At 41.4% G+C, this 14,411-nt stretch overlaps 1 protein-coding gene across 3 annotated transcripts in view; it reads right to left on the bottom strand.

The window, feature by feature from the left end:
• The window catches only part of SETBP1 (SET binding protein 1), a 376,861-nt gene that overhangs the window by 32,143 nt on the left and 330,307 nt on the right, over nt 1-14,411 (bottom strand). The gene's annotated exons all lie outside the window — the stretch shown is intronic.

The following is a 14,411-nucleotide window of genomic DNA, read 5'->3' as shown; positions in this document are numbered from 1 at the left end:
TCTACACAGAGTTTCTTCATTTCTAGGCTACCTGCCACCCACAGCACCAGCAACAAATGAGGCTTTATCACAAGAGTTCTTGACCCTTTGGTTCCAACCCAACCAGCTTGAGTTGTTCAGTCCCTCTCCCAGAGAAACATTCTGTCACCACCACAGTAAGGCCAGCTCAGGTAGGCCTGATGGCAGCCCAGTGAAGTGTGTAGCACGGAAGTTACTATTTGCTTAATTTGGCAGGTGAGGAAAACACATTTCTGAGTGCTTAAGAGAAAACTGAATAAACCCACACAGCCCTAATGTCAGAGCTGGGATTTTGCAAGCAGCCAGATGCTAAATCCTGGACCCATGGATCATCCTGGCCCAGCTGGTCGTCTTCTAACACCTGTCCACCACACCACCCTAGTCTGCCGACAGCATAGTTCACATTGAGGGTGCACAGGCCCTAGTATCTCACCTGGAAAAAGCACCCACCTGTAACCATCTGAGGAAGAAAGTCATGATGACATTTTCATTTACCCTACTACTACCGTCCTCCTATTCTCCATCCCGCCCTCTGAAACTCCCCCTCTTGTGCTGCAAATAACAATACCATTTATGCTTCCTTGGATTTTATATTTCATAGCATTTTGACAGTGGAGGTAGACAGACATCAAATCCTATGACAGGAAGATTGCAAGGCATGACCATCAAGAAATCAGGAAGGGCAGCAAACGTGTATAGTATGCCCATCTGAGAGAAATGCAGGTGTGTCAGGGATAGGTTAGACACACACATATAACCCAGGTAAAATACATACAGAGTCACCCACAAGGGGATATATGCAAATAGTAAACAGTGGTTATTCTCAGGAAGGAGGGCACAGGCAAGATTGGTGAGGAAGAAGAAGGAGTTTTTACTTTTACTCCCTAGCCTTCTTTATCGTTACTGTTTTTTAAACCACAAACATCTTTTTTTTTAATATTTAAAAAAATTTTTAAGGTTTATTTTTGAGAGAGAGAGAGAGAGACAGAGCATGAGCAGGGGAGGGGCAGAGAGAGAGGGAGACACTGAATCTGAAGCAGGCTCCAGACTCTGAGCTGGCAGCACAGAGCCCAACGTGGGGCTCAAACTCACAAACAGTGAAATCACAACCTGAGCCAAAGTCAGACGTTTAATGGCCTCTAAACCGCACACAACTTAAATTCTTTTTCCTTTGAGAAAATAAAAAGACTTTGGGCGAAAATCTAGAAGTCTACCAGAGCATGGGCTTTGGGGTAGAATGATATGCTTGACCAACCGGCAGCTAACAATCTGAACTGGGGACAGCACACCGGGTCTGATGGGGATCCCCCATTTCGGTGCTCTCTACCACCAATGTCCTGCTCCCATTCAACAGATGCAGGTGTGCCTTTCCATAGCACGCCTCTGGAATGCTGAGCCATCAGAGGTCTGTTGGATAACAGGTCCTTTGGAAAAACCCACTGATATGTCGTCTTTGTACCTGTGGACACGGGGTGGGCAGGTAATTCTTTGCTCAAATTATGACATGCTCAGGGAACAAGCCATAAACAGGATTAGCAAGTGGATATTTAACTAACTATCACTTGGGAACAAACTGATTTCAAGTCATTTTCGTTGTACCCATTTTCATGCAAATGTTCACAATCCAAATTAGTCTCAGTCCACATCATTTCATTAAAGTTCGTTCGATCATACCTCTATTGGGCATACTTTGCTACTCAAGTGTTTATGTTAAAAGTAATAAAATGACACTTAGAAACTCTATAATTCACATTGTCACTATTTAGCTGTCTTGAAAACCCTAGATAATTCAGGATTTTCTAGATTATAGTACTGTTTGTTAGTTGCCATCCAATGAATTTGAAAACCAATTAGGAAAAAAAAAAAAAAGAAAGAAAAAGAAAAAAGAGCCATGACGTTTTCTCAGACATTTTTGGGTTTTGAGAGGATTATGGAAACAATCCCAGAAATAGCATACATGAGCAAGTATATTAGATAAGCTTTCAACAAAGACTAATCTAGCAGCATTTGTAATCCAAAAAACCTGCCTGAGAGCACAGGGCTTCGGGGACTGGAATGGGTGACCCCTCATGGGAGAGAGCATTGGGCAGGCGGGCCACCCCACATCTTTGTTTCCCTTCATTCCAGGTGGCAGCTGATGCCCCATGGAGAGGTGCCTAAATGTCCAGACAGGTGTTAAATAGTTCAGAACCAAGTTCTCAGAGATATGGGGTGAGGGCAGAGTGCTGGGGCATTTGGAAAGCTTCTTTTCAGCATGGGCTGGCTTCCTTCTCTCCATGGGAGGGAGATGTCTGAAACTGGAGGTTCACCATTAAGGAAACCCAGATATTTGCACTGTGCTGACTGAGCCACTGAGACATGTCACTGCGACTTACCCTGGGACCTGAGTAAAGGTGGGCATGGCTTTGATCTGGGGAGGGATTGCTTTTCAATCCTGGACAGCAGACTGTATAGAGAGCACACGTGGTGGATGTGTGTTCAGAACCTCCCTAAACCCCAACACAGGACAAACTGTACTGAGGCTCGCACATTTGGAGGCCAGTACGTTTTTAAAGGAGGAAGTAACAATGCTAATAACTGTGGATCCAACATCTGTTCATAATTAAAAGACAGAGCCAAGAGGAAATTTTTTTAAAAAGTTAAACCTATAGGAAAACATTCTGCTAATAACCTGTTGACCTCTATTGATACACTTTTTAAAAAGTCTTTGAAACTGTGCTGTAGTGTATCGAGGGACAGTCACTCATTTTCAAAGGTAATTTCTCATAGACTACTTATCCCCTCAAACCTCTACCTGCACACCGTGTTTGCATTAGGGACTTGATTTATGGATTCCCACTCCTCCGATGCAGAACCTGACTTCCTGTTGCCTTGGTTACTTGGAGCTTAGTTCAAGGTTAAAGTACTCCCGAATCAGAATCAGTGGCAGGCGCTGCATCTAGCGGCCAGGTTATTGACTGCCCCAGGATGCGAAAAGGTCAGAGACCAAAGCACTGTTTACTGCCTTAAGGGTGAGTCAATAGCTTCAATATTTTGATTCTGTTTCCTCCAAAGTAGTAGTTGCTGTTCAATTACCTCTTCCCCAGGTTGTTCAAGGTCACTGGGGTCATGGACGAAAAGCAGGGTCTATGGTGGCTGACTTTCCCAGGATCCCTTTAATGAGCTCTGTGACCTTGGATAATAAAAACCAGCTTCGCCTTAGAGTAATTTGTATGTTGCTCTAGGTTTATAAAGCTACTTTATCTTATTTTCTTTTGGGGAAAACAAACAAACAAACAAACAAACATAAATCTTAGTAGATGAGTACAGTACAGTCCCCTTTTCTAGATGAGAAAATGGAGGTTTAGAGAGGTTGCGTCACTTCCCTAACATCACACAGCCAGTAGGAAGTGTTAAGAACTAGATTCTGACTTCTAGAAAGGTTCTCATCTCACAATTTCTTTAAAATAAAGGGGCTAATGGAATTATCACCTAGGGATTATATGTAATTCATTTTGTAACATCCACTGCAGACAGCAGTAGACCTAGAAAATGCTATGTGATTAATATGGTCTTGTTGAACACCTTCATTCATTTTTTTAATTATCTGATTTGCAGATGCAGATGTTTCTTGGTGACAAAGCTTAGCCTGGAAGAGCAGGAAAGCCTGACACCACTGAGATGGTGGTTGGATTCTTCAGTCACCTCCCTGGCCCCCTTCATGCTGCAGAATGCAGCTCTTGGCATGCAGTGGGAGGTATATGATATTGAGCAGTCATCAGCTTTTCTTCTTACAAAGAGCTTTGACATAGATAATGCTAGTTGCCCCCTGAAGCATCTCTGCAGATGACAAAAGGCAGGTGGTAAAATTCCAAACACACAAATATGGAAACTGAGCCACAGAGGACCAGATGATTTGCCCAAATGCACATATCACGTGTGCAGGCATGCACACAAGGCATGTGTGCAGAAGTGGAAAATCTTGCCTCTTGACTCAGTTCAATGTTCTTTTCTTTCCCTTTTGGGTAAATCAGTAAATAACGCATTTTTCATAAGACAAAACTCTTGAAAACTTGATAATAATTCCCATTCTCATAACTGGTTGTTGGATTGTTCCATTGCTCTTTTTTCTTGCTTACAAATGGACTTTACTCATGGTGCAAAGAGGGATATATGTTACAGAAGAAAATGAACCAAATACTACTTAATACCTGGAGCACCTGGGTGGTTCAGTCGGTTAAGTGTCCAACTTTGGCTCAGATCATGACCTCACAGTGAGTTCAAGCCCTACATTGGTCTCTGAGCTGACAGCATAAAGACTGCTTTGGATCCTCTGTCTCCCTCTCTTTCTGCCCATTCCCCCCTCATGCACGAGGGCTCTTTCTCACTGTCTTTCATAAATAAATAAAAATAAGAAACAAAATTAAAGAAAAACCACTACATGATACCTTTAGTATTGGGGGAAATATTTTTCTGTGCCAAAGTCAATAAAAATGTTATTTTCCTATTTGCATTATCATATTCATTAATTCAGCAAGTATTTATTGCATGTTTACCGTACCAGGGACACAGCACTGGTCAAAACAGTTGAAATCCCTGTTTTCTAAGAATTACATTCTAATAACCTTGGCATAGCATAAGGGTAATTGTTACTTTTTATAAGGACACAGAAAGATCTTAAGGTGTTTTGTTTTGTTTTGTTTTAATCATCAAAAGGCAGTGCCTCTACTACTCACTCATACAGTATCTTTGGGATAGAGTTCTAATGACCCAAATCTCAGCAAAGAGAGGGCAACCCTGTGAACATTAGAAACAGACATGGCTTCCTGTGCACACATGCATCTTCATTGCTTAAGGTTTGGAGGCAGAAGCATGGGCTGGATTTCAGCCCTCCCCTCCCCTTGAGCCAGTGCACTGGACAGTGAACAGCCTGTTCAGTCATAGTGACTCTATCAACATGTGTTTTATGTCAAATGAGTTTTACATTGTTCTAGGACCTTGTGAGGTGAAATTCAGGCAAGGTCACTCTTAAATGGAATGCTATTCAGTGAGTCTAGACTTAATAGTTTTAAAATTCACAATTATTTGAGTGCCTACTAGCACAACTTGGAAGATGTAAACCCTGTATTTGCAGAGAAAGTTTAGAAGTGGAGAGTGACATAGGACAGAAAGACTTATGAAACTGAAAACCACACAAGACAGGAAACCAAATGAGTCCCTCAGGAATTAGGAGGAAGGTGAGATCTTGGTGGGATCTGAGGTGGTCTTGTGTTCATCCATTTATTTATTCAATATTCATTAAGGACCTGTGTGGGCCAGGCACCATTAAGCACAGGGAACATGAACACTCATCCACTCAGGAAGACAGACACAGATACAACAACCCAAGTGTTGAGGGTCAGAATCCATCATTTGAAGTGGAGGGAGGCTCTGCCAGGGCTGGGAAATGACAAGAGTGGAAGCAGGAATAATAAGCCGATATAAGAATCGTTGGGGATGTGTCATAAAAACCAAATACTGGGAGATATGTTTGGAAAGGCAGTTGGGAAAAATGAAACCCACAGCTTGTTGTTGGGTAGAGTTGGTGCCTCTCTCCTCTATGTCTTATCATGCTGGACAGACTTCTGGCTTCTCGTATCATTATTTGTTCATTTTTCTGACAATCTTGTAGGCAATTGCAACATTGCCTAGAGGTCAGGAACCATATCTTTGTTTTAATTCCCCAGCAGTTAGCTTGATAGATACTAGATACTCAACAGTGTAGGATGGATGAATGAACAGAGAAAAAACACCTCTATCCTTCTAGTCCCAAAGCTTCAGTCCACACATAGCCTTCTTTTCTAAATCTCCTACTTCTGTGTAGTAGAGAGTTGACATGAAGGATATGTTTTGTGCAAATAAGACTACCTGCTTCGCTAGCTGTGTGATTCAGGGGAACTTATATCAACTCTCTGTGGCTCAGTTTTCTCATCTGTTAAATGAAGCTCTTCTGAGGATTGAGTGAGATTACACATTGTGGTAGACCCAAAATAGTACCTCAACTCCCCAAAGATGTCCATATCCAAATTCCTAGAACCTGTGAATGTGTTATGCAACATGGCAAAGGAGAATTGAAGTTGAAGATGGAATTAATGTTGCCAATCAGCTGCCCTAACAGAGGGAGAGTATCCTTGATTACCAAATGGTCAAAATGTAATAATAATAATAAAAAGTCCTTTAAAGTGGAAGAGGGAGGTGGAAGAGAAGAGTTCCAGAAAAAGATGTGGTGTTGGAAGCACTGGAGACGTTACATTGGTGGCCTTGAAGATGGAGGAGGAAGGTTATATATTAAGGAATGCACATGGTCTCTAGAAGCTGGAAAAAGCAAGGAAATGGACTCTACCCTACAGTTTCCAGAAAGGAATGCAGCCCTGTTGATACTTTGACTTTAGTCCAGTGAGGCCCATTTTGCACTTCTGAGCTCCAAGTGTAAAGTAATATATTTGTGTTGTTTAAGCCACTAAGTTTGTGGAAATTTGGTACAGTAGTGATAGAAACTAACACACATATAAAAGTCCTTACTAAGGAGCCTAGCTGTATAAGCACTCACCTGTATTAACTATTATCATTATTTCTAAGCACTATACTGTCTTAGCACTAATTTGCTCATTATAAACTTATTTCATATGTTCAAGTTATGTGTGTCCTCGTAAGATTTAAATTCTTTAGGAAGCAGAGACTTCACATTCTTTTCTTGTATTTTCCTAGTATACATCTGATACAAAGAAACTGTTCAATAAATACAGTCAATAAATTATATAGGGACAAATAATTTGTTGATATAAAAGTTAAGAGACAAAAGTTCTGAGACCCTGAACTGTTGCAGGATCTACCCCACACTCGCTGCATGAACTTGAACAAGACTTGGAATCTCACTGAACTTTGTTTTCCTCCTGGCCAGAATCTCTTCTAGCTCCACTATTCTGCTTCTAAGCTTTCCAGATTCAGAGACACTGCTAAACAATTGGATTCGTTCTTGCTTCTCTTAATTCAAGGGTGTAGAAATGGGCTGAGAGGATGATATTTTGTCCACTGGAACCTCACAGAGATTTATAACTTCACAGAGCCTTTATGCAGTAAATTCTAATGCTGCATAAGTCAGTCTCTCCTGATCCTAAATGTGAAAAGTTCATGCCAGATGAAAGGTGTTTTCTAGAAGCACCCAATGACATCATCCAGAACAGAAATATATCAGATATCAAAATTGCAAAGAGGAGACATACTGAGAAAGGGGTTTTTAACCTTCCTGCATTTATCTCAGACACCAAAACCTCTTCTTAGGGGGAAAAAAGTACATATATACACAAACATACACAGAGAGAACACATTTTGTAGGTACTTATAAGCTCAGGTTAGAGCCTTACCTGCCTAAGTTGATTCCTACACACACACACACACACACACACACACACACACGTGCGCACACCATAGAAGGACAAAGGGCAGACAGACAGAACCAAACAGAATGCTGATGTAACTGTTCCCATGCTTTAAAAAATGCAGAGACAATAGAGTAGTAGCTGTTCTCTGACAAATATAACAAAGGGACTTTCAAGATGTATTAACTAGGGAAAAAACAATGCATACATGTAATTAAAACCAACTTAATGCTCTGATGCACCAAGTATGCTCTTGTTACATCCTTGGAGATCAGGTAGTTTAAGAATTTGCTACTGTAATGTACATAAACATGTCTCAGGTTTCATCAACAGATAAACAAAATGAAGCTTCAGTACAGTAAAATCAAGGCAGTTCCAAGTTAGTCTGGTTCTTCCAGGGCAACTCATCCCAGACAGCAATGAGATTTGCCTTTGTCTAGTGTTGCACAGAGAGAATGGCAAAGCCGTGACTCTGAGCCTGGCCTTATTCTTGACCTGTCTCATGCTGGCATGTTGGCATTGAGCTGCCAGGGTTCCATTCTGAGACTTTCCAGAAGCCATCTTCTTGTTCTTCTGGTGCATGCCTGTTATTCTGCACTCACAGGGCAGCTTAAAAACAGATCACGCCAAAAACCAGAGATTTGATCCAAGCTATAAGACCATCAACCCTGGGAGTGTCTTCCCTAGATTCTCCCTAATAGCAAAGGCTTAGTAGTCAAGGCTGGTTAATCTAAGCATCTTTTGTAGTGTCTTCCTTTTTACCATAATAGTGCAGAGTCGCAGAGCACATCTGCATGGTAATACAGATCTCGATGCTAACTGGGTCACCTTATTTGCATTTTGATTACTGCTTATTTAGAAGCCACACTGAGAAAAGAGCTTGATATCAGGAGCTTAAGTGCATGTGTGTCTATAAATATATGTATAAATAGATAAATGCATAGTTACTGGTTTGTGAAAGATCAGTCCAATATGTACTCGTTTCTCATGGACATATCTGTAGGAGTCTGACCATGTGTGGATGTTAGGATTATAATGTAGTTATAGAATCAAATTATTCTCCTCAATGCAGTATCACCCACTGTATAGACACACTGTGTCAGCTAGAGAAGTCAGTTTCGCATATATCCCTTTTTAAGTAGTGATCGCTTTATGTATGGCAAAGTTGTATTGTTTCAAGACAATTGGGTGTCTTCCTCAAACCACCTACTTTGTTTCACTATTTAAATCCATCCTATAGAATGCAAATGCACTGAGATTGTGTGCAGGCATACACATATGGACACAAAATGTGTGCTGGAAAAGCTCTCTTCTTTGCAATAGAAGAAAAAAATCACAGAAACTCAGACCCATCATTAGATAGATCTCCTAATCTTTATCTCTAGTAGTTCAGTCAGACGAGCTAATACCATGATGATGGCTTTGAAATCTCTTAGGAATTGGATGAGGAGAAGTGATAGTGATGAACTCCCAGCTAATAAACACAGAGTGCTTATTTCGGCAGAATGATCAATTTCTAGATGTCCTGAGGCTTGTCTGATACAGTTGATTTACTCATCCTCGCTTACCTCACTAATAAAGCCAAAGTCTGCCATCAGATTACAGAGGTGCCGAGGATTTCTTAAAGGGGCAGAAGAGAGAGCTAAGGTAGCATTCATCACATCCCTATAAACATCCCTCCCGCCCACAGTCCTTGAAACTTCAACTGCTTCCTCACTGATACTCTGCACTCAATAGACTTTGGGCTAGTACAGTAATACAGACAATTAATTTGTTACCTTGTTAGTGGAAATTTAATGCAATGATCTAAAAGGATTCTTACATATTGTGATAAACTTTAGTGCCTCCGGGCGGCTCCCCTCGCATTGGGCTCATTTCACATCTCATCCATTATGTAAATGAGATTTGGAAATAGTTGAGTTTCACTAATGTAGCTCAATTCTGATGGATTGGAGAGAGTCAGTCCTACTGAAACTAATGAGGTTAAATGCACCTCAACATTTCTTTCTACTTGGTTGATTATGCAAGCCTCTGTTTAAGAGATGGGATGCACTGTACTTTTTTCAACCATCCTCTAAGGAAATTTCACTGTTGCCAGACTCCAAAGTGGCTCAGAATATGTCTGGTTTGGGTAATGCCTGTGTTGGCACCAGTGTGTGATGCATATACAGAGCTAATGGACATGCCATTACATGCAGCAAGGCTGATAATATGATTTAAAATCAAAGAGGGGTATTTGGGGCGCCTGGGTGGCTCTGTCGGTTGAGCATCCGACTTCGGCTCAAGTCATGACCTCACGGCTCGTGAGTTCGAGCCCTGCGTCGGGGCTGTGCTGACAGCTCAGAGCCTGGAGCATACTTTGGATTCTGTGTCTCCCTCTCTCTCTGCCCCTCCCTCACTCGTGCTCTGTCTCTCTCTGTCTCTCAAAAATAAATAAACATTAAAAAAAAATCAAAGAGGGGTATTTTAATAGTGTAATCCGAGAGGTCTCTTGGTCATCCAAAGAAGAGTGGGGGGAAATTTACAGAAGTGGACAGTGGGGATGAAGAGCCCTGGGTGGGGCTTGAGATCAGAGAAGGAAAGTTAGTCATTGGGGAGGTTTGGAACTGGCTAAGAGACTACTGCTTTTGATTCAAAGACTCACAGGCAGTCAATTAAGTTACTGAGGACTAGTGTTTAGATAGAGATAAAGAATAAGGGCTTCTGCATTGTGCATTTCATTTGGAGGGCCAAGAAATGGGAGTTGCAAAGACTGAAAACTGCAGGATGCTATTAAAAAATCAAATAAAATAATAAGGAACCTGCATTTCTGAAGAAGCTGCCTCACATTATCCAGGGTCATGGAATCAGGAAGGTGAGGATGGACATGCTAGTTCAGAACCAAAAACATCTGTGGACTTTTTTTAGCTTTTACTTAAAAAGGGGGAGATGCTGAATTAGGAAAGTAAAATAAAGACATGGAGGCAGAAACATTCTATATAAGAGGGAATCAGAATCCAAATGTAAAAGCCAGTAATCGTGCAATATGTTACTTTCAAGGAAAAGAGTTTTAAGCTAATGAATAAGGCTGTGACCTTGGAGTCAGAAGACCCTTGGTTTAAATCCCAGCTTTGTTGCTTAACTAGGTATTTGACCTTGTTCAAGTTACTTAACCTCTCAAAGTTTCAATTACCTTATTAAAAAAATAGTTTAATGAACCACCTACCTCAGAGGGCTATCATGGGGATTAAATGAGATAACATGTGTAAGATGCTTAGTACAGTGGCTGACACTGAGAATGTGCTCCCAACAAGCCAGCCAGGAACAAGAACAGAAAACGTGGGACATGTACAAGGTGATTGGGAAGGAGGCTACCAGACACCTGAGCGAATGACTAGCGATTTGGAGAAGATGTCGCTGGTCAAGTCATTGCTCCATTTCCACCATCCCAACTAACTCCCAACTCTCTCTCTTAAAGCTGGGATCCCAGTGAGAAAGCTTCTCAACTCAAATATTCCACCCAATGACACATTCTCAATATGTTGGTGGTGGCTGGCAGAAAGGAAGCAGTTTTGTTCCTGTGTTAATTAGTTCAGCAGAAGTTTCAGTGCCTACTGTGAGCACAGCAACTCCAGATCCTTTGGGGGACCCTTAAAATATAAAAAAAAAACAGTCCAGTCTTTGGGTAGTCAAATAGTTAGTTAAAAAAAAACACCAAGACACAGGAACAAGAAATTTAAATAAAAATAACAATCTCCCCTGAGCTGAAAAGACCACCTATATTATCTTGTATTGTACCTGGGGCCATACTAGAGATTTATTGGGGATATTTTAACTAGCATATATTCTAGAACGATAGTTTAAGATGGAATGTATTACTTGTATAGTTCATATACAAATGTAAATAATTGATCAGGTTGATTAATAATAATAATTTACATTAATATAGACACCATAGTAAAAGTAACAAGGTAATCAGCATGATCATTTTTATGGAAAAAAAGGGCGAGCTATGAGCCCATATTTCCTGTGTTCAAATCATAGTTCTACAAGCTACTGGTTGTCGGAAACTGGGCAACTTAGTTAACCTTTTCTGTGCTTTGGTTTTCTCATCAATAATAGAATTAATAAGAGTAGCAATCCCTCCATCCCTCCCCCCCAAGGTTCAATGTGAGGAGACAAAGACAATCTCCATTCTCAGAGAGCTGGAGGCAAACATGTAAATATTAATTTTTAATATTCTGTGATAAGAACAATAGGATCAGGTATAAGAGCCATGACTAAGCAGGGGAATGAGTGACTTCCCTGCTGGGTCAGAAGGGACTTCACTGAGGAGGTTAACATTTGATTTGGGTCTTTAATAGTTTGGAAGTATTGGCTGAAAGGGGATGAAAAGAATCCCAGGAAGGAAGAGCAGCAGGTGCAAAGGCTCAAAGCATAAGATTGAATGGCGTGTTTGGGGAAGGGCAAGAGTTCTCACGTGGCTACAGTGTAGTGTCAAGGGTGGGCAGGGAAAGTATAATAGAAGAGACGGGCCTGGGTCAGGCTGGGAATGGTGCCAGGAGTCTGGATTTCCCCTGAAGGTAGAAGAGGGTCATGAAGAAGACTTCATGTAGACACACAACACCCAACCATGGAGAAGAGGTGGCTTATTCTCTACCACAGCTTGGATTAGAGCAAAAGAAGCTGCTCCCAGGGAGTTTCTGAGCAGATCGCCAACAGAAGATAAGATATTTTAAAATCAAGGGTGGAAATTGAAGCTTTGATACAGAATAGTTAACCAGTGTGCTCTACTGTATACAATTCCTGCTTGCCCTCCCTCTGTTTCTTTTTCCCTTCCTCAACCTTTATTGGGCAAATTCTTCATTAGACATTCCTTTCAAGGCACTATGGGGGAAAGAGACACTGATAAGTAGGTCATGAAGACAGCCAAAGCCATGTTTAAATCATGTTTTTGTAAATAAAATCTTGCTTTGTTCATTTGGACAGCTGGAGGTGAGGGCTTTTAGAAAGTTATAAAATGTTTTCCAGAAGCTAAGTCCCCACCTAATGGATGTGTTCTGCAAGTGTGGATTTTTCTACACCTGCACTGAAGTTTCACTTTTTCTTCCAGTCTTCATGGGCTGGGTATTCAATATTCATTTATGTTTTTTGAGAGAGAGAGTGCATGTGCACACGCATGAGCAGGAGGAGATGGGCAGAGGGAGACCGAGAGAGAATCTTAAGCAGGCTCCATGCTCCACACAGAGACTGACACACAGCTGGATCTCACGACCCTGGGATCATGACTTGGGTCAAAATCAAGAGTGGGACGCTCAACTGACTGAGCCACCTAGGTGCCCCTGATACGCTTTTTGAAGGATTTTATTCCCAATACAAAAATCTCCTACTGATACTCAGATCTCAGACCAGTAAAGAAGCTTTGAATATGGGAAAGAAAATGGGAGGTTGGGAGAGGGAAGAGGAAATAACAGGAAGGACTAGGAGTGGACAGTTCATCAGCACAAGAAGACAGGAAAGCTGTTAGTTTAACCAGGAGAGCAGAGGTGGCCAGGCAAAAGCACAAAACCATGCTGGGTGACTGGTGTCAGTTCCTGAAGAAGCAGGTATATTACAGCTTTAAACCATGGCATCCAAACAACTTGTTAAACCACAGTCAAGATAGTTATTAGTTGGCATAGAGACCTCTAAAAATTCTTTTACTAAATTCAAATTTCATGGCTTGTTTAATTTGTAAACTGAAGTCAGTCTAGCAAGTTATAAATACCACTGGATTGATATGTGCTGGGAATATTCATGTATTTATTCATTTACCCATTTGTTCATTCAAAAAAAAAACACACAAAAACTATTGAGCCTCTACAATAAAGAAGGAACTTTGCCAGACTTTGGTAAAAATGCCAGCACTGTACAGCATAAAGATGGGCAAGAATTAGTACAATAATTGAGAAAGGGCAGTGACAATTATCACCCTAACTGAAGGCAAGCCATACAAGTTGAAACTCTGAGCATAAAGACACAGGAATAGTGAGCAGTGGGGGTGAGTTTAACATGGAAACAGCCCACATTTGTGGGCGCACATGCAATAGATAATGTGCCATGTTATTGTCTGGAACATTTTGCACACTGGCTCAGCGATTCATTTAGAACCATGCTGGGTGGGAGGTCTCCATATATGTGCTCACTTAAAGGATTCTGGTCACAAAGGAAATCTGGAGGGTGTGGAGGGGGAAGGCCACAGAAGCTCCGAGGTGGGATTCCCAGGGCATGCCACTTCTTTTGGTCCTGAGTTTCTTTATGGTCTCTAAGTCCCTCCGATTCTGCATCTTGGGTAGATAGGAGGGTTTCCTGTGCCTTTCTTTCTTTCTTTCTTTCATTCTTTCTTTCTTTCTTTCTTCTTTCTTTCTTTCTTTCTTTTCAAATTTTTAAGTTTATTTATTTATTTTGAGAGAAAGAGAGACAGCATGAGTGGGGGAGAGGCAGAGAGACAGAGAGGGAGAGAATCCCAAGCAGGCTCTGTGCTGCCAGCATAGAACCTGATGTGGGGCTTGAACTCCCAAAACTGTGAGATCATGACCTGAGCTGAAACCAACACTCAGACGCTTAACCGACTGAGCAACCTAGGTGTTCCTCCTGTGATTTTCAACAGGAGGGAAATCATTTGGCCATTGTAAGGAAAGATCTAAGAGCCAACAGTGGGAATCATTTCCATTTTTGAGAAGACAACAGAGATCTCATTTCCATCGGATAAACTAAATAAAATTCAATAGTAACTGGACATGAAAAGCCCTGGGAAACAGTCAGGACCAGGCTCATCTGGGTGTTTGTGTCATGGGCTGTGGGTGCCCCAAGGTAACAGTAACTCTGGAGGGCCTACCTTAGAGCCACCTTGCAGGGAAGCTGCTTTTTAATGAAGTCCTTTTGGTTACTTCAGAACTGACTAACTGCCCTTAGCTGAAGATTAATTACATGTGTCACTTCTAACCTAAACCTCCCCATAACCCTATGAAGTAAATA

The sequence above is a fragment of the Prionailurus viverrinus genome, chromosome D3 (assembly GCF_022837055.1).
Source record: "Prionailurus viverrinus isolate Anna chromosome D3, UM_Priviv_1.0, whole genome shotgun sequence".
Taxonomy (NCBI): Eukaryota; Metazoa; Chordata; class Mammalia; order Carnivora; family Felidae; genus Prionailurus; species Prionailurus viverrinus.
The sequence above is the reverse complement of the archived record's forward strand: the minus strand, read 5'-3'. Positions and strand labels throughout refer to the sequence as shown.